We start from the raw sequence: 17,383 nt of genomic DNA on the forward strand, positions 1-17,383 counted from the left end.
TTTGACATATTTTGTTTTTTAATACAAAGAGTATATTACCTTACATTGTCTTTTTGGTTTTACAGCGAATATAGTTTACAAACAAAAGAAAATAAACAATGCTTGTGATATTTTCCTAATCTATTTATGTTTTGTGGTAATCTGGTATGATTGCATACCTGGTGCCCATTTTTGTCACATTAACATCCAAACAATCGTCACTTTTATTTTATTGTATTGCATCACTTATCGCGATCCTTTAATTTTCGTATGTTCCTTAGTCCGGTTTCTTGTATAAGTGAACATTCCATATGGTAATTATGTATACGTCAGCATTACTGTTCCATACATAGGTTAGTTTAGGGATTGTGTCAACTGTGATTATTCCTAAAAAACGGGTATGGTATAACGGCACAATAAACTGTGCCAGGTTTGCGCAGTTCATGTCATCCTACACTATTAACTTTATATTACATATCACTTACTATCCACTACTAACCATCTTGAATGCATTACATGTTACTTTACTATCGATGATTATTGGTAAAGTTTTGGTAAATTAATAACACTGCTATATTTGAGCACAGAATGGAAAGTTCTTTGGACTGTTCATAATCTATGCATTACGGTGTACAGTATATCATTACCAAATCACATTACTTTTATCATCTTTATAGGAATACCCAGTAATTATTGTTTTCGTTCATGTCTCATGACTGTATTCAATTTGAAAATACATCTCGCTTCCTTTGGTAGTAACACTTGTTCTGTGTCCCCTCCTCTAATACCTGGTCTTAATTTCTCTAAGCCCCAGCATTTAAAGACACTAATGTTTCCATTAGGGCATTGTAAGAAATGTCTTGGTACAGTAGTGATCTTTTTTTATTTATTTATAAAGTTTTTATTAAGGTTTTATAAACATATACATCATAAGGCAACAATAATTATTACAGAGAGGTGATGTAAATCTCATCCTATTGGGTTACATGGTATCTGAAGGCTTTAGATGTCATGTTTCTCCATCTTCATTTTGCATAGAAGTTGAATGAGTGAGATAACATATAGCAATAACAAGGCTACAAGTAAGCTTAAATGCTGATTCATTTAAGTTGCAGTTTATATCCGGAGAACACTGAGGGGTATAGGCAGGTTGAGAAGAATGAGGGTATAAGTAAAAAGAGGGAGAAAGTAAGAAAAAAGTATAGAAAGAGAGGAAGAAGGCAACCGGTCTAAGCAAAGCAACGATAGGAAGAAAGAACAGGCTATAGGAGAAGAGGAGGGGGGTGGGGGATGGAGGATAACGTGAGTTTTTGCATGTATTTTTGTGTAGTAAACGAGGGTAAACTCTATCCAGTTTATGAAGCAGTTTGCAATGTAATTGTCTCCCAGTCGAATTTGGCGTTGTGGAAAAAATCTAATTTGTTAGTTTTAAAGTAGGAGAATTCTTCCAGGGACAGTAGTTCTTGGGTTCGATTTTTCCAGTCGGCAACAGTGGGAATTAGCGGAGATTTCCTCTTTCTGGCAATTACAGACTTAGCTCCGTTTAGGCAAATTTGGAACCATTTTATTTTACATTTACACTTAGGTCTGTTGTTAAATAGGATTTAGACGGGCGTAAGTTTAAAAGTGAAGTCATATAATTCAGCAAGGAATTTTTAAATAGAAGACCAAAAGTTTTTTAAGCGGGGGCATGACCACCATATGTGAGTCATTGTTCCAGTCTTTCCGCAGACCTTCCAGCATAGATTGGATGCGTTATGGTATATTACATTTAGTCTAGTGGGTCTGAGATACCCCCTTGATAAGATTTAATAGTTACTTTCTAGTATTTGGGTAAATGTAGAGGATTTGTTTACTCAGAGAGTCTGACCCATGTTTTCGAGGGAATTTCAAATGACAATTATTTCTGCCATCCCTAAGTATAGCTAGGTAAGGTTTTGTGTATAAGGGCAGGGCATCTATCATCCTCCTGGCTATGGACAGAGAACCTTTTTAGTGCAGTGTGTAGTCTACATAATTCCTCAAAGCACGTAGTGGAACGGATAAGTGCAGTTCTATGTGGAGATAGTTTTAATAAATGCTGTAATTGGCAGTATTTTAACCAATTAGTAAAAGGGCCATTCAATATGTTTGTCAAGTCTCTTATAGATTTCAATGCTCCTTGGTGTAAAAATTCAATGATAGGAAAGGAGTAGCCTAAGTCGGTGCAGTTAGTATTGCCCGTCGCTGTGTGAATATTCATCAGCAATTCTGTGTTTTGGAATTTTTGGGACATAGGGGAAAAAAGATAAAGATTCCTGGAACCCTTCTGAGTATATTATCCCACACACCAAAAATATGTCTATATAGGGGAGAGACTTTTACTCCAACTGATCTATAATTAGCGGGTAATCAACATAAGGGGCCTAGTTCAGGAGTTCTGAGAATGTGAGAGTCAAGTGAAATCCATTCTTTATCTTGTGTGCTGGTGTGTGAATCTAAAATATGCTGGAGCGTATTTGCTTGATAGTATCTTAATACATGGGGAACACCTAGCCCTCCGTTTTGTCTCGACCTAAACATAGTATTCTTAGCCACTCTGGGTTTACGGCCATTCCAAATGAACTTAGTTAGTATTGCCTGTAGTTGTGCTATGTATGGGCCCGGGAGGTTAATTGGTAGTGTTTGTAACATATAGATAATGCATGGTAGAATGGACATTTTTGTGATTGGGATTCTCCCCCACCAGGAAAAGGGTTTTTGTTGCCAAGTTTGGCAGTCTTTTTGTATAGTTTTGAGCAATGATAGGTAATTTGATATAAATAGGGAGGACATTCTTGAAGTTAGGTTTACCCCTAAATATTTTATACTGTATGTTGTGTCTGTAGTTGATAAGGGTATATCTTAGTGAGGTCTTTACATTTTTGGGAATTCATTTTTATGTTTAAGATATTTGATTTTTGGCTGTTGATATGGAAATGCGATCATTTTCTGAATCTGTGAAACTCCTTCAAGAGAGTTGGGATAGATTTAACAGGGTTAGCAGGACATTGTCTTCATACAAACTGATTTTATAGTCATTGGGTCCTATTTTAATCCCTTTAATATCCTGATTTAGCCTTATGTGTCCCGCTAATGGTTCCATCGTCATGGCAAACAAAAGGGGAGAGAGTGGGCATCCCTAACATGTGCCGTTATTTATAGGCAGGGGATCAGAATAAGTCCCATTAACTTTGATCTTGGCCGTGGGCCCTCGGTATAGACTGAACACTCTTTTAATCATTTGTGGTCTGATTCCAAACCCTCTCAGTGCTTATTGAAGGTAAGACTAATTGATCTTATCGAAGGCTTTCTCTGCATTGGTAGAGACCAGGACTGTTTCCAGTCATACAGTTGTAGCATGATCTATCAAGTGCAAGGTCCTGATCGTGTTGTCTCTGGTCTCCCGACGCGGAACAAAACCAGCTTGATCCACGTGGATAAACTGAGGAAGGAATTTATTTATTCTATTCGCCAAAATCTTGGTGAATATCTTTGCGTCAGTATTTATTAGTGAGATGGGACGGTAGTTTCCCGGGTTTGTTGGGGGTTTACCTGTTTTGTGTATAAGAGTTATGTCTTGTGAGAAAAAAACATTCTCGTCAATCACCTGAAAGGCCTTAGCTAAGTGAGGGACTAGGATTTGCTTATAGGTTTTATAATATAGGTTCGAGAAACCATCTGGTCCTGGACTCTTTTAGGGCGGCAAAGATTCTTTGCTTGTTCTCTCCTCGTTTAAAAAATAATCAGAGATAAGTTACTTTAATGGTTAGATGGTTAGATGTTGGCCTTAATTGGCATTTAGTTTAATACTTACCATCCGGTCTTCTATTTGCTATTGACTTTATGTTCTCTACCCCATAGGGGGACTTAGTGGTGCTAATTGTTAATACATAAATAAGTAAATAGGGAGTTTTGATCTTGTTCTACCACGTTTACCTCAATATGCCACAGAGACATACTTTAAACATAGACCGGTATATTATAGCTGGGTAGTGTCAATTAATTTTACTACTACTGGTCTTTAAATTGCTATAAGCAGTTCTCTACCCCCTGGGGGGACTTTGTGGCTCATAGCGCTTATATAAGATAAGGGTGAATAGTGGTATCTTTATCTCACCTTACTCCGCTTATCTTATTTTTGCCACAGAGACATAATATTACATACAGACCGGTGATATCGTAATAGGTTCTGTTCACACTGAACCTACTTGTGCCTAGCATCTCACCCTTTATGGTTCAAATATATTTGACAAATTTTAATTCTCAGTTTTTTTCATGATTAGGAGAGATAGCAGTGCTCTCTTAATTTAGTTTTGTTTTTATAATGTACTAATACACCTTTTTCATATTAATGGTGGCATGGTCCACAACACTATTTTAACATTTTTATTAAACGTTATATTTTATTTTAGCTAAATTCAAATTTCCTTCTTTCTATACCGTACTCCACTCCATGATATAACACGGTAGTACGACCTGTAAGTGTGCCCCAATAATGCTTCTGTTCTTCCTTCCCCTTTTTAAAAAATACTTAATTTTAGCATTAGGCACTACCTCCTCATTACACATAGGTTTGTACTTGGGTTTTTTTGAGGTTGTACCACCCTTTTTCCCACCTTCCCTATAGGTTATTAGGGACCCCTTTTCTTTAGGATTTCAGGGATCTCAATGGGTGTGTCTAAAAGGTCAGATTCTTCCTGTGATAGGGTTGATAGCTTAACTTTTATAATGTATGTTTCCATTTCTTGAGTAAATTGCGAGTCAGTTGACGCAGGGAGATTATATAGCTTTTCATAGTACTCTCGGAATGTGGAGACTATTCCTTTACTGTCATAGATATCTGTAGAGTTAGGAGTAGCTAAACAGTGGATATAAGAATTGAATGATCTCTGTCAAAGGGCCCTAGCTAGCATAGTGCCTGTTTTATTTCCCTCAGTGAAATATCTTTTTTTCAGTGCTTCTTTATGCAGATATGTGTTTAGGTCTACCCTAGCTAAGGAAAGATCTTTAAGAAGTACATCATCTGAAGGGGATTGGCTGTGCTTTTTCTCTAGTTCATTCAGTCTATTAAGGAGAGTGTTTATTACTGCTTTATGTGCATCCCAGATAACATTAGGTCCGATGGAGTTATCATTCTGGTTAAAAGATAAGTATTCTAATATTGCCCTAGAAGTTTTGTCTGTTATGGGAATATTTTTCAAAAGGGATTCGTCCAGTCTCCAAAAATATTGGGTAAGTGGGGCTGATGGCCATAAGATCTCAAGAGTCAGCATAGAGTGGTCGGACCAGGGAGTAGGTGAAATGTGGGAAGAGTCAAGAAGGTGTAAGCTTAGTTGGTTTAAGAAAAAGTAATCAATTCTAGATGATGTTTTCTGCGGGTGGGAGTAAAAAGTATATACTCTGGACCGTGGGTGCTCTAAGCACCATACATCTGTAAGCGATTGGGATCTCAAATTTGCATTAATGTTTTGAATAGCCGATAAGGGAACACTGCATTGTCTGAGGCAGCAGTCCATGCTCGGAGAAAGGGCTACATTAAAGTCCCCAGCCAGGAGGACGACGCCCCTTGCAAGTGGTGCAAGTGTGTCGAGTGTTTTTCTAAAAAATTTCGCTTGGCCCATATTTGGGGCATATATATTAACCAAAGTAACCTGTTGATTGTATAGTGTTCCATTCAATATCAGTAATCTACCCTTCTTGTATGAGTGTTGAGATGAAAGTTGGAAAGGGAGTCGCCTATGATACCCACACCATTCTTTTTTGCCGAGTTATTATTGAAAAATCCAATGGGGTAAAAGCTGGAGGAGCATGCGGAAGCCTGTGTTTTACGGGTTTCCTGTAAAAAGATTATGTCTCCCCCTTTGTCTGTGAAACCAGTTGAGGGCTATGGATCATTTTGAGGGCGAGTTAAGTCCCTTTACATTTTGTAATAACATTTTTAATTTAGGGTGGATCATGGGTCAAACATTTGAGGGGATAAGTAGTGTGTCTGGTTGTGGGTTCAGTAGATGTGTGGGGTGTATGAAGTCTGGTGAATCTGGTGTTTTCAATGTGATACTCACAGTTTAGGATAATATCATGCAGTGTACTCACAAGTACTCACAAGAAGAGGAGGAAGGAGGGAAGAAGGTAAGGTGTTGAAAAAGAGTAGGAGACCAGTTGCCTTCAGCTGATAAAAGAAGAAAACAGGAAAAAATAGATTAGCAGGAGTCATATAGAACACAATATTGAACGGCAATATTATCCTAACGACAATTGTGTCTAACTATAACTCTCTAAACAAATTAAACAGATAAAACAGTGGCAAAAAAGGAGGGGGTGTTAGTAGCTCTTTTATGTAAGAGCTGTGTACAGGATGGAAAATCTTTAAGGTTATGCTTATGTTGTGGGAATTTCCCATTAGTTCCCTGGTACAATAAAAATAAAATTGACATACTATGTATGGTAAACAAAATTTCCATACTCTCATAATGAGCAGCATACATCACTAGGGGATGCTATTAATGAAGTATGTAGTGTTTCGATCAATAAATAAAACATTTAAACTACAGAAACTAAGCTAACGATTAGCTATTAGAGGGCCAGAAAACGTGGTCCTTTTATCAGTGGCAAACTTTTCCTTTTTCTTTTCTTTCCCTTTTTTTTAGTAATTTAAACTGGTATAACTATCAAATTGGTTCTAGTATGGCAAGAGCCATGAAGGGATAAAGGCAACAAAAAAAAAAGAAAAAAGAAAGTCTTATCTGATATAGTCTATCAGGGCGTTGAAGTCATTACGTAGAAGTCAACCTTTTCAGCAATCAGTGTAAGTCCAGTTATACAGGGAGTGCAGAATTATTAGGCAAATGAGTATTTTGACCACATCATCCTCTTTATGCATGTTGTCTTACTCCAAGCTGTATAGGCTCGAAAGCCTACTACCAATTAAGCATATTAGGTGATGTGCATCTCTGTAATGAGAAGGGGTGTGGTCTAATGACATCAACACCCTATATCAGGTGTGCATAATTATTAGGCAACTTCCTTTCCTTTGGCAAAATGGGTCAAAAGAAGGACTTGACAGGCTCAGAAAAGTCAAAAATAGTGAGATATCTTGCAGAGGGATGCAGCACTCTTAAAATTGCAAAGCTTCTGAAGCGTGATCATCGAACAATCAAGCGTTTCATTCAAAATAGTCAACAGGGTCGCAAGAAGCGTGTGGAAAAACCAAGGCGCAAAATAACTGCCCATGAACTGAGAAAAGTCAAGCGTGCAGCTGCCAAGATGCCACTTGCCACCAGTTTGGCCATATTTCAGAGCTGCAACATCACTGGAGTGCCCAAAAGCACAAGGTGTGCAATACTCAGAGACATGGCCAAGGTAAGAAAGGCTGAAAGACGACCACCACTGAACAAGACACACAAGCTGAAACGTCAAGACTGGGCCAAGAAATATCTCAAGACTGATTTTTCTAAGGTTTTATGGACTGATGAAATGAGAGTGAGTCTTGATGGGCCAGATGGATGGGCCCGTGGCTGGATTGGTAAAGGGCAGAGAGTTCCAGTCTGACTCAGACGCCAGCAAGGTGGAGGTGGAGTACTGGTTTGGGCTGGTATCATCAAAGATGAGCTTGTGGGGCCTTTTCGGGTTGAGGATGGAGTCAAGCTCAACTCCCAGTCCTACTGCCAGTTTCTGGAAGACACCTTCTTCAAGCAGTGGTACAGGAAGAAGTCTGCATCCTTCAAGAAAAACATGATTTTCATGCAGGACAATGCTCCATCACACGCGTCCAAGTACTCCACAGCGTGGCTGGCAAGAAAGGGTATAAAAGAAGAAAATCTAATGACATGGCCTCCTTGTTCACCTGATCTGAACCCCATTGAGAACCTGTGGTCCATCATCAAATGTGAGATTTACAAGGAGGGAAAACAGTACACCTCTCTGAACAGTGTCTGGGAGGTTGTGGTTGCTGCTGCACGCAATGTTGATGGTGAACAGATCAAAACACTGACAGAATCCATGGATGGCAGGCTTTTGAGTGCCCTTGCAAAGAAAGGTGGCTATATTGGTCACTGATTTGTTTTTGTTTTGTTTTTGAATGTCAGAAATGTATATTTGTGAATGTTGAGATGTTATATTGGTTTCACTGGTAAAAATAAATAATTGAAATGGGTATATATTTGTTTTTTGTTAAGTTGCCTAATAATTATGCACAGTAATAGTCACCTGCACACACAGATATCCCCCTAAAATATCTATAACTGAAAACAAACTAAAAACTACTTCCAAAACTATTCAGCTTTGATATTAATGAGTTTTTTGGGTTCATTGAGAACATGGTTGTTGTTCAATAATAAAATTAATCCTCAAAAATACAACTTGCCTAATAATTCTGCACTCCCTGTATGCTTCCCTTGACAGATTTCAGGTAATCTTTCTGGTAACTTTGGTCCAGCTTTGTCTACGAGACTTAGGTGTTAGGGCAGCAAAGTGCTTTTCATTTTCTGAATCTTCCTGTAGCTTGGGTAGAGATGGTGGTGGAATGTTGAGGTTCATGCAGAATGCTTCTAGGTCTTCCATTGATCTATATATACAAAGGTTTGTGATCCTCTGAGAACTTTTAGACAAAAGGGGAATCCCCTTCTGTATGGACCTTTAGTACCTGAAGGTGTTGGGTGAGGTACCTGGCCTCTCTTCGTTTGGTGAGTGTAAGCGGACTAAGATCTGCGTATATCTGTAATTGTGCTCCTTCAAATTCATGGGATTGTGATTTCCTAGCGGCAGTTAGGATCCTTTCTTTATCTTTGTACAGCTGAAACTTTAGGATGACATCCCTGGGTGGGTCCGACTCCTTTGGAGGAGGACGGAGGGCTTGATGCGGTCTATCTAAGGGCATGGCATTAGTCAAGTCAGGTCCTAGAAGTAAGTGGAATAGCTTGTGTAAGTATTCTTCCAGTTGTTGAGGTTGAATGCGTTCAGGAATGCCTCTAATCCGGTGGTTTTGCCTCCTGCCTCTATTATCAAGATCTTCTACATGTGACTGTAGATTTTCTATAGTAGAGTGTTGTTGATGTAGTTTAGCCATTAGGTCAAATTCTGTGTTCATGTGCTCATACCCCTCTTCTAGATATTCCACTCTGCTGCCCAGTTCATTTATGTCTTTCCTTACTTCTTCGAGTCCTTCTTTTATTAGCTGGCTAACTTAAAGGGACAGTCTAGTCCAAAATAAACTTTTGTGATTCAGATAGGGCATGTAATTTTAAACAGTTTTCCAATTTACTTTTATCACCAATTTTGCTCTGTTTCTTTTGGTATTCTTAGCTGAAAGCTTAAACTAGGAGGTTCATATGCTAATTTCTTAGACCTTGAAGGCCACCTCTTTTCAGAATGCATTTTAACAGTTTTTAACAAATAGAGGGTGTTAGTTCATGTGTTTCATATAGATAATACTGTGCTCATGCACGTGAAGTTACCTGGGAGACAGCACTGATTGGCTAAACTGCAAGTCTGTCAAAAGAACTGAAATAAAGGGACAGTTTGCAGAGGCTTAGATACAAGATAATCACAGAGGTAAAAAGTATATAAATATAACTGTGTTGGTTATGCAAAACTGGGGAATGGGTAATAAAGGGATTATCTATCTTTTAAAACAATAAAAATTTGGTGTAGACTGTACCTTAAGTCATCAGCGCTGCAAAGTCCTCTTTGGTAGGCAGAAAGTTTAAATCGGCCTTGGTCAAAGGTCTGGAGTGCTCATTATGTGAGGATGACTGTGCAGAGTCATCTGAGTCACTGGAGTTGTCCTGTGTGCCTATTTGTAGAGATGGCGTAGCATCAATTGGCTTAAAGGATTCTTTCATTGCCATTTTAGGGTTTTGCTGACCTTTTTCTGGCTTTGTTCCTTTGGGAGCTCTGGGAGCTTTCCTGACTGACATTACGATATCTGGTTGCTTGTATTTAGTCAGAATTTGGTCTTGAGGTTTCTGTGACATACAATTACTTTTAATAGTCTTTATGTCCCTTTTCTTAGTTTAGTAGCTGAAAGAGGCAGGTGCTATAAGGTTGTGTTACATTCTTGTGCAAATTGCCTGGATTATAGAGGCATAAGGTTATAACTAGCAACATCCTTCAGTATGGCGCATTAGATGAAGAATTTGCCAGGCAGGATGGCCATTTCCATTATTTCTCTAGCTGTGAGTATTCTTCTACATACTCTGTTTTTGTTTCTCTGCCCTATGTTGTCATTTTGTAATAGGGCTATCTCTTTTCTGGGATAATTCTCCAATGATTGTGGCCATGCTTATTGTAGAGGCCTAAGTTCCCTGTATGCGCCAGCAGTATGAGGTGGGTCTGGTGTTTAGGGCCAGTGTTCAGCAGGTGCCGTCTAGGGAATGATTTGCTGGCTTGCTGGATGGCATAAGTGTGGGGCCATTGTGTGTAGTGACTTACCAGCTCCAGTTGTAGCAGTGGTCTAATGGAGGTTGCGCCCTCTAAGAGTCACAGGCCTCAGTGTCCCGCTTAGCGTATTCCCGGTTGCTGTAACAAAGCTTTTCTCTTGGGCGGTTGGGCGTCCTGTTCTGTGATCCAGCAGTAGTGCTGAGGTTTCCCCCGAGTTGGCTTTTTATCTTTCCCAACATCTTTTTGTGCAATCCTAATTTTACTTAGGTGTTCAGTCATTCTTTTACCCAGACACCTGGTAGTCATACCTACATAGAAGAGATTGCAACTGCATGACACACAGTATATTACATTAGTGCTTTTGCAATTAATATGATTGTTGTTTGTCCACTTACTTTGGAATCTATCAACAATGGTTTGTTTTTAACCATATACTGACACACTTTGCAATTGCCACATGCTATAGATCCTTTATACAAAGGGAGTTTCTTTGCATTTCTGTCAAAATGCAATAGCTATACGAGGAGTATAGAAATAGAGTGCGCCAATAAAGTAAAATCTAAAATGCAAAAAAGTGCTAATAAACAAGGAGAATGTAGGGGTTAATATATTGCACTAAATAAGTCAAAGTGGAATTGCAAGGTGATATTTAAGTGTGACCAATGTCAGTAATAAAATTATTTTGCAGTGCTGAAGTGGGGTGAATAATTCAGGGGACTAATAAAAATGTGTTATTCTTTTAAAATTACAAGCAACCAATAAGTGATGGTTTGCCTGAAAATACACAAAAATGGCCATATTTCAGAGCTGCAACATCACTGGAGTGCCCAAAAGCACAAGGTGTGCAATACTCAGAGACATGGCCAAGGTAAGAAAGGCTGAAAGACGACCACCACTGAACAAGACACACAAGCTGAAACGTCAAGACTGGGCCAAGAAATATCTCAAGACTGATTTTTCTAAGGTTTTATGGACTGATGAAATGAGAGTGAGTCTTGATGGGCCAGATGGATGGGCCCGTGGCTGGATTGGTAAAGGGCAGAGAGTTCCAGTCTGACTCAGACGCCAGCAAGGTGGAGGTGGAGTACTGGTTTGGGCTGGTATCATCAAAGATGAGCTTGTGGGGCCTTTTCGGGTTGAGGATGGAGTCAAGCTCAACTCCCAGTCCTACTGCCAGTTTCTGGAAGACACCTTCTTCAAGCAGTGGTACAGGAAGAAGTCTGCATCCTTCAAGAAAAACATGATTTTCATGCAGGACAATGCTCCATCACACGCGTCCAAGTACTCCACAGCGTGGCTGGCAAGAAAGGGTATAAAAGAAGAAAATCTAATGACATGGCCTCCTTGTTCACCTGATCTGAACCCCATTGAGAACCTGTGGTCCATCATCAAATGTGAGATTTACAAGGAGGGAAAACAGTACACCTCTCTGAACAGTGTCTGGGAGGTTGTGGTTGCTGCTGCACGCAATGTTGATGGTGAACAGATCAAAACACTGACAGAATCCATGGATGGCAGGCTTTTGAGTGCCCTTGCAAAGAAAGGTGGCTATATTGGTCACTGATTTGTTTTTGTTTTGTTTTTGAATGTCAGAAATGTATATTTGTGAATGTTGAGATGTTATATTGGTTTCACTGGTAAAAATAAATAATTGAAATGGGTATATATTTGTTTTTTGTTAAGTTGCCTAATAATTATGCACAGTAATAGTCACCTGTACACACAGATATCCCCCTAAAATATCTATAACTGAAAACAAACTAAAAACTACTTCCAAAACTATTCAGCTTTGATATTAATGAGTTTTTTGGGTTCATTGAGAACATGGTTGTTGTTCAATAATAAAATTAATCCTCAAAAATACAACTTGCCTAATAATTCTGCACTCCCTGTATGCTTCCCTTGACAGATTTCAGGTAATTTTTCTGGTAACTTTGGTCCAGCTTTGTCTACGAGACTTAGGTGTTAGGGCAGCAAAGTGCTTTTCATTTTCTGAATCTTCCTGTAGCTTGGGTAGAGATGGTGGTGGAATGTTGAGGTTCATGCAGAATGCTTCTAGGTCTTCCATTGATCTATATATACAAAGGTTTGTGATCCTCTGAGAACTTTTAGACAAAAGGGGAATCCCCTTCTGTATGGACCTTTAGTACCTGAAGGTGTTGGGTGAGGTACCTGGCCTCTCTTCGTTTGGTGAGTGTAAGCGGACTAAGATCTGCGTATATCTGTAATTGTGCTCCTTCAAATTCATGGGATTGTGATTTCCTAGCGGCAGTTAGGATCCTTTCTTTATCTTTGTACAGCTGAAACTTTAGGATGACATCCCTGGGTGGGTCCGACTCCTTTGGAGGAGGACGGAGGGCTTGATGCGGTCTATCTAAGGGCATGGCATTAGTCAAGTCAGGTCCTAGAAGTAAGTGGAATAGCTTGTGTAAGTATTCTTCCAGTTGTTGAGGTTGAATGCGTTCAGGAATGCCTCTAATCCGGTGGTTTTGCCTCCTGCCTCTATTATCAAGATCTTCTACATGTGACTGTAGATTTTCTATAGTAGAGTGTTGTTGATGTAGTTTAGCCATTAGGTCAAATTCTGTGTTCATGTGCTCATACCCCTCTTCTAGATATTCCACTCTGCTGCCCAGTTCATTTATGTCTTTCCTTACTTCTTCGAGTCCTTCTTTTATTAGCTGGCTAACTTAAAGGGACAGTCTAGTCCAAAATAAACTTTTGTGATTCAGATAGGGCATGTAATTTTAAACAATTTTCCAATTTACTTTTATCACCAATTTTGCTCTGTTTCTTTTGGTATTCTTAGCTGAAAGCTTAAACTAGGAGGTTCATATGCTAATTTCTTAGACCTTGAAGGCCACCTCTTTTCAGAATGCATTTTAACAGTTTTTAACAAATAGAGGGTGTTAGTTCATGTGTTTCATATAGATAATACTGTGCTCATGCACGTGAAGTTACCTGGGAGACAGCACTGATTGGCTAAACTGCAAGTCTGTCAAAAGAACTGAAATAAAGGGACAGTTTGCAGAGGCTTAGATACAAGATAATCACAGAGGTAAAAAGTATATAAATATAACTGTGTTGGTTATGCAAAACTGGGGAATGGGTAATAAAGGGATTATCTATCTTTTAAAACAATAAAAATTTGGTGTAGACTGTACCTTAAGTCATCAGCGCTGCAAAGTCCTCTTTGGTAGGCAGAAAGTTTAAATCGGCCTTGGTCAAAGGTCTGGAGTGCTCATTATGTGAGGATGACTGTGCAGAGTCATCTGAGTCACTGGAGTTGTCCTGTGTGCCTATTTGTAGAGATGGCGTAGCATCAATTGGCTTAAAGGATTCTTTCATTGCCATTTTAGGGTTTTGCTGACCTTTTTCTGGCTTTGTTCCTTTGGGAGCTCTGGGAGCTTTCCTGACTGACATTACGATATCTGGTTGCTTGTATTTAGTCAGAATTTGGTCTTGAGGTTTCTGTGACATACAATTACTTTTAATAGTCTTTATGTCCCTTTTCTTAGTTTAGTAGCTGAAAGAGGCAGGTGCTATAAGGTTGTGTTACATTCTTGTGCAAATTGCCTGGATTATAGAGGCATAAGGTTATAACTAGCAACATCCTTCAGTATGGCGCATTAGATGAAGAATTTGCCAGGCAGGATGGCCATTTCCATTATTTCTCTAGCTGTGAGTATTCTTCTACATACTCTGTTTTTGTTTCTCTGCCCTATGTTGTCATTTTGTAATAGGGCTATCTCTTTTCTGGGATAATTCTCCAATGATTGCGGCCATGCTTATTGTAGAGGCCTAAGTTCCCTGTATGCGCCAGCAGTATGAGGTGGGTCTGGTGTTTAGGGCCAGTGTTCAGCAGGTGCCGTCTAGGGAATGATTTGCTGGCTTGCTGGATGGCATAAGTGTGGGGCCATTGTGTGTAGTGACTTACCAGCTCCAGTTGTAGCAGTGGTCTAATGGAGGTTGCGCCCTCTAAGAGTCACAGGCCTCAGTGTCCCGCTTAGCGTATTCCCGGTTGCTGTAACAAAGCTTTTCTCTTGGGCGGTTGGGCGTCCTGTTCTGTGATCCAGCAGTAGTGCTGAGGTTTCCCCCGAGTTGGCTTTTTATCTTTCTCAACATCTTTTTGTGCAATCCTAATTTTACTTAGGTGTTCAGTCATTCTTTTACCCAGACACCTGGTAGTCATACCTACATAGAAGAGATTGCAACTGCATGACACACAGTATATTACATTAGTGCTTTTGCAATTAATATGATTGTTGTTTGTCCACTTACTTTGGAATCTATCAACAATGGTTTGTTTTTAACCATATACTGACACACTTTGCAATTGCCACATGCTATAGATCCTTTATACAAAGGGAGTTTCTTTGCATTTCTGTCAAAATGCAATAGCTATACGAGGAGTATAGAAATAGAGTGCGCCAATAAAGTAAAATCTAAAATGCAAAAAAGTGCTAATAAACAAGGAGAATGTAGGGGTTAATATATTGCACTAAATAAGTCAAAGTGGAATTGCAAGGTGATATTTAAGTGTGACCAATGTCAGTAATAAAATTATTTTGCAGTGCTGAAGTGGGGTGAATAATTCAGGGGACTAATAAAAATGTGTTATTCTTTTAAAATTACAAGCAACCAATAAGTGATGGTTTGCCTGAAAATACACAAAAATGGTGATGAAGAGAAAATATAATATGTATCTATATGTCAAAGGCACATAGACAGTGCAAATAAAACTAAAACAGTACAAATGAAACTAAATCTGATGTGAAATCGATACAATCATTAATTCATAAGCAATGGTGAATATAACATTGAAACAATCATAAGTCCGTTGAAAAAATAAATAAGTGAATATAATAAATGTGTTAAAAAGAAAAAAAAATTTGTCCAGCAAATTCAAATCCGTTTAGATTAGAGGATCAATGGAGGCTGCTTTTCTTGGAACCGGTGGTGGGTCAGTGAATCTAGATGGTGAAAACAGAAAGAAAGTGCCTCATGGTGTGGAAAACTTTGATACGTTGTGTGGCACAGTGGCAGTAAACAAGTGAAAATATACTCACAAGTAAATTCGCACTCTTATTGAAAGTAGTGCGAATAAGCAGGCTGATGTTTTCAGCAGTCAGTACGCTGGGATAAGGATTGTTCGATTTGTCACATGTCCAGCTTTAAGCTCTCCGCAATCGGTAGCCAGGTGTTCCTCTGTCTGCAAGTGGTTCATGCAGATTCTGATTCATATGGTAAACACCATAAAAAAGGAAGCAAGCAGTTATAAGAGGAAGCTGTTGCTATTATTACGAAAACATAAATAGTTCTCTTTCCAAAGCTGGAACAGGATTCAACCAAAAAACATCCAAGTAAAATCAATAATATTTATTTGAGCTTAAAACGCGTTTCTCGGCCGTAAGCTCCTGGCCGTTTCATCAAGTTAATTACAAACAGTGTTAACTGGAAAGTTTAAAACAGGAAACAACCAGTATGATTGGACAGAACAAGAGCGAATAGTAACATTCATAACAAAGTTGATACATTGTAATGGGTTAGATGCCTCGTAATTGGAACATTGTAGCATAATGTTAGAAAATAAAGTTGTAACGGAGTACGTTAAATCACAATAAAATATTATATTAAAATATTAATCCCTGAGTGTTACAGGATAAAAGTAGAAGATAAAATGTGAAAACAATAAAATGTGTAGTATGAAATTGTAGCGAAACATGTCCCACTAAATAGAGATTATTTTAATCAAATGGACAAACATATTTTAGTCGTACAAACGGAGACTGGTAGTGAAACTAATCTTAGAATGTAATAGATCTTAGCTTATTGTTCCTTAAAAATCGTAAGTTAATATTGGATGAATTTTTGTCACATAAAATAATAAATTGTAATAAATTGTAACAAATAATAGAAAAAAGAGGAAGATTGCATTGATCTTTGTTATCGTTGGTTGAAGGACTTGTAAGAAAGAATAGGAATTATAATGTATTGCTAGATGTTATCTGTGAAAGCAATATAATGAATTAAGGAATAAATGTTTGGTCTGATGGGTAAATGAATAGATCTTTTTTATATCGTTGGTTGATGAATGTATAAAAAAGGAGGTAATAGTGTGTTGCTAAGTGTTGACTCTTAACACTTAGCAACACACTATTACCTCCTTTTTTATAAATTCATCAACCAACAATATAAAAAAGATCTATTCATTTACCCATCAGACCAAACATTTATTCCTTAATTCATTATATTGCTTTCACAGATAACATCTAGCAATACATTATAATTCCTATTCTTTCTTACAAGTCCTTCAACCAACGATAACAAAGATCAATGCAATCTTCCTCTTTTTTCTATTATTTGTTACAATTTATTACAATTTATTATTTTATGTGACAAAAATTCATCCAATATTAACTTACGATTTGTAAGGAACAATAAGCTAAGATCTATTACATTCTAAGATTAGTTTCACTACCAGTCTCCGTTTGTACGTCTAAAATATGTTTGTCCATTTGATTAAAATAATCTCTATTTAGTGGGACATGTTTCGCTACAATTTCATACTACACATTTTATTATTTTCACATTTTATCTTCTACTTTTACCCTGTAACACTCAGGGGTTAATATTTTAATATAATATTTTATTGTGATTTAACATACTCCGTTACAACTTTATTTTCTAACATTATGCTACAATGTTCCAATTACGAGGCATCTAACCCATTACAATGTATCAACTTTGTTATGAATGTTACTATTCACTCTTGTTCTGTCCAATCATACTGGTTGTTTCCTGTTTTAAACCTTCTAGTTAACACTGTTTGTAATTAACTTGATGAAACGGCCAGGAGCTTACGGCCGAGAAACGGGTTTTAAGCTCAAATAAATATTATTGATTTTACTTGGATGTTTTTTGGTTGAATCCTGTTCCAGCTTTGGAAAGAGAACTATTTATGTTTTTGTAATAATAGCAACAGCTTCCTCTTATAACTACTTGC

Source organism: Bombina bombina, chromosome 8 (assembly GCF_027579735.1).
Source record: "Bombina bombina isolate aBomBom1 chromosome 8, aBomBom1.pri, whole genome shotgun sequence".
NCBI lineage: Eukaryota > Metazoa > Chordata > Amphibia > Anura > Bombinatoridae > Bombina > Bombina bombina.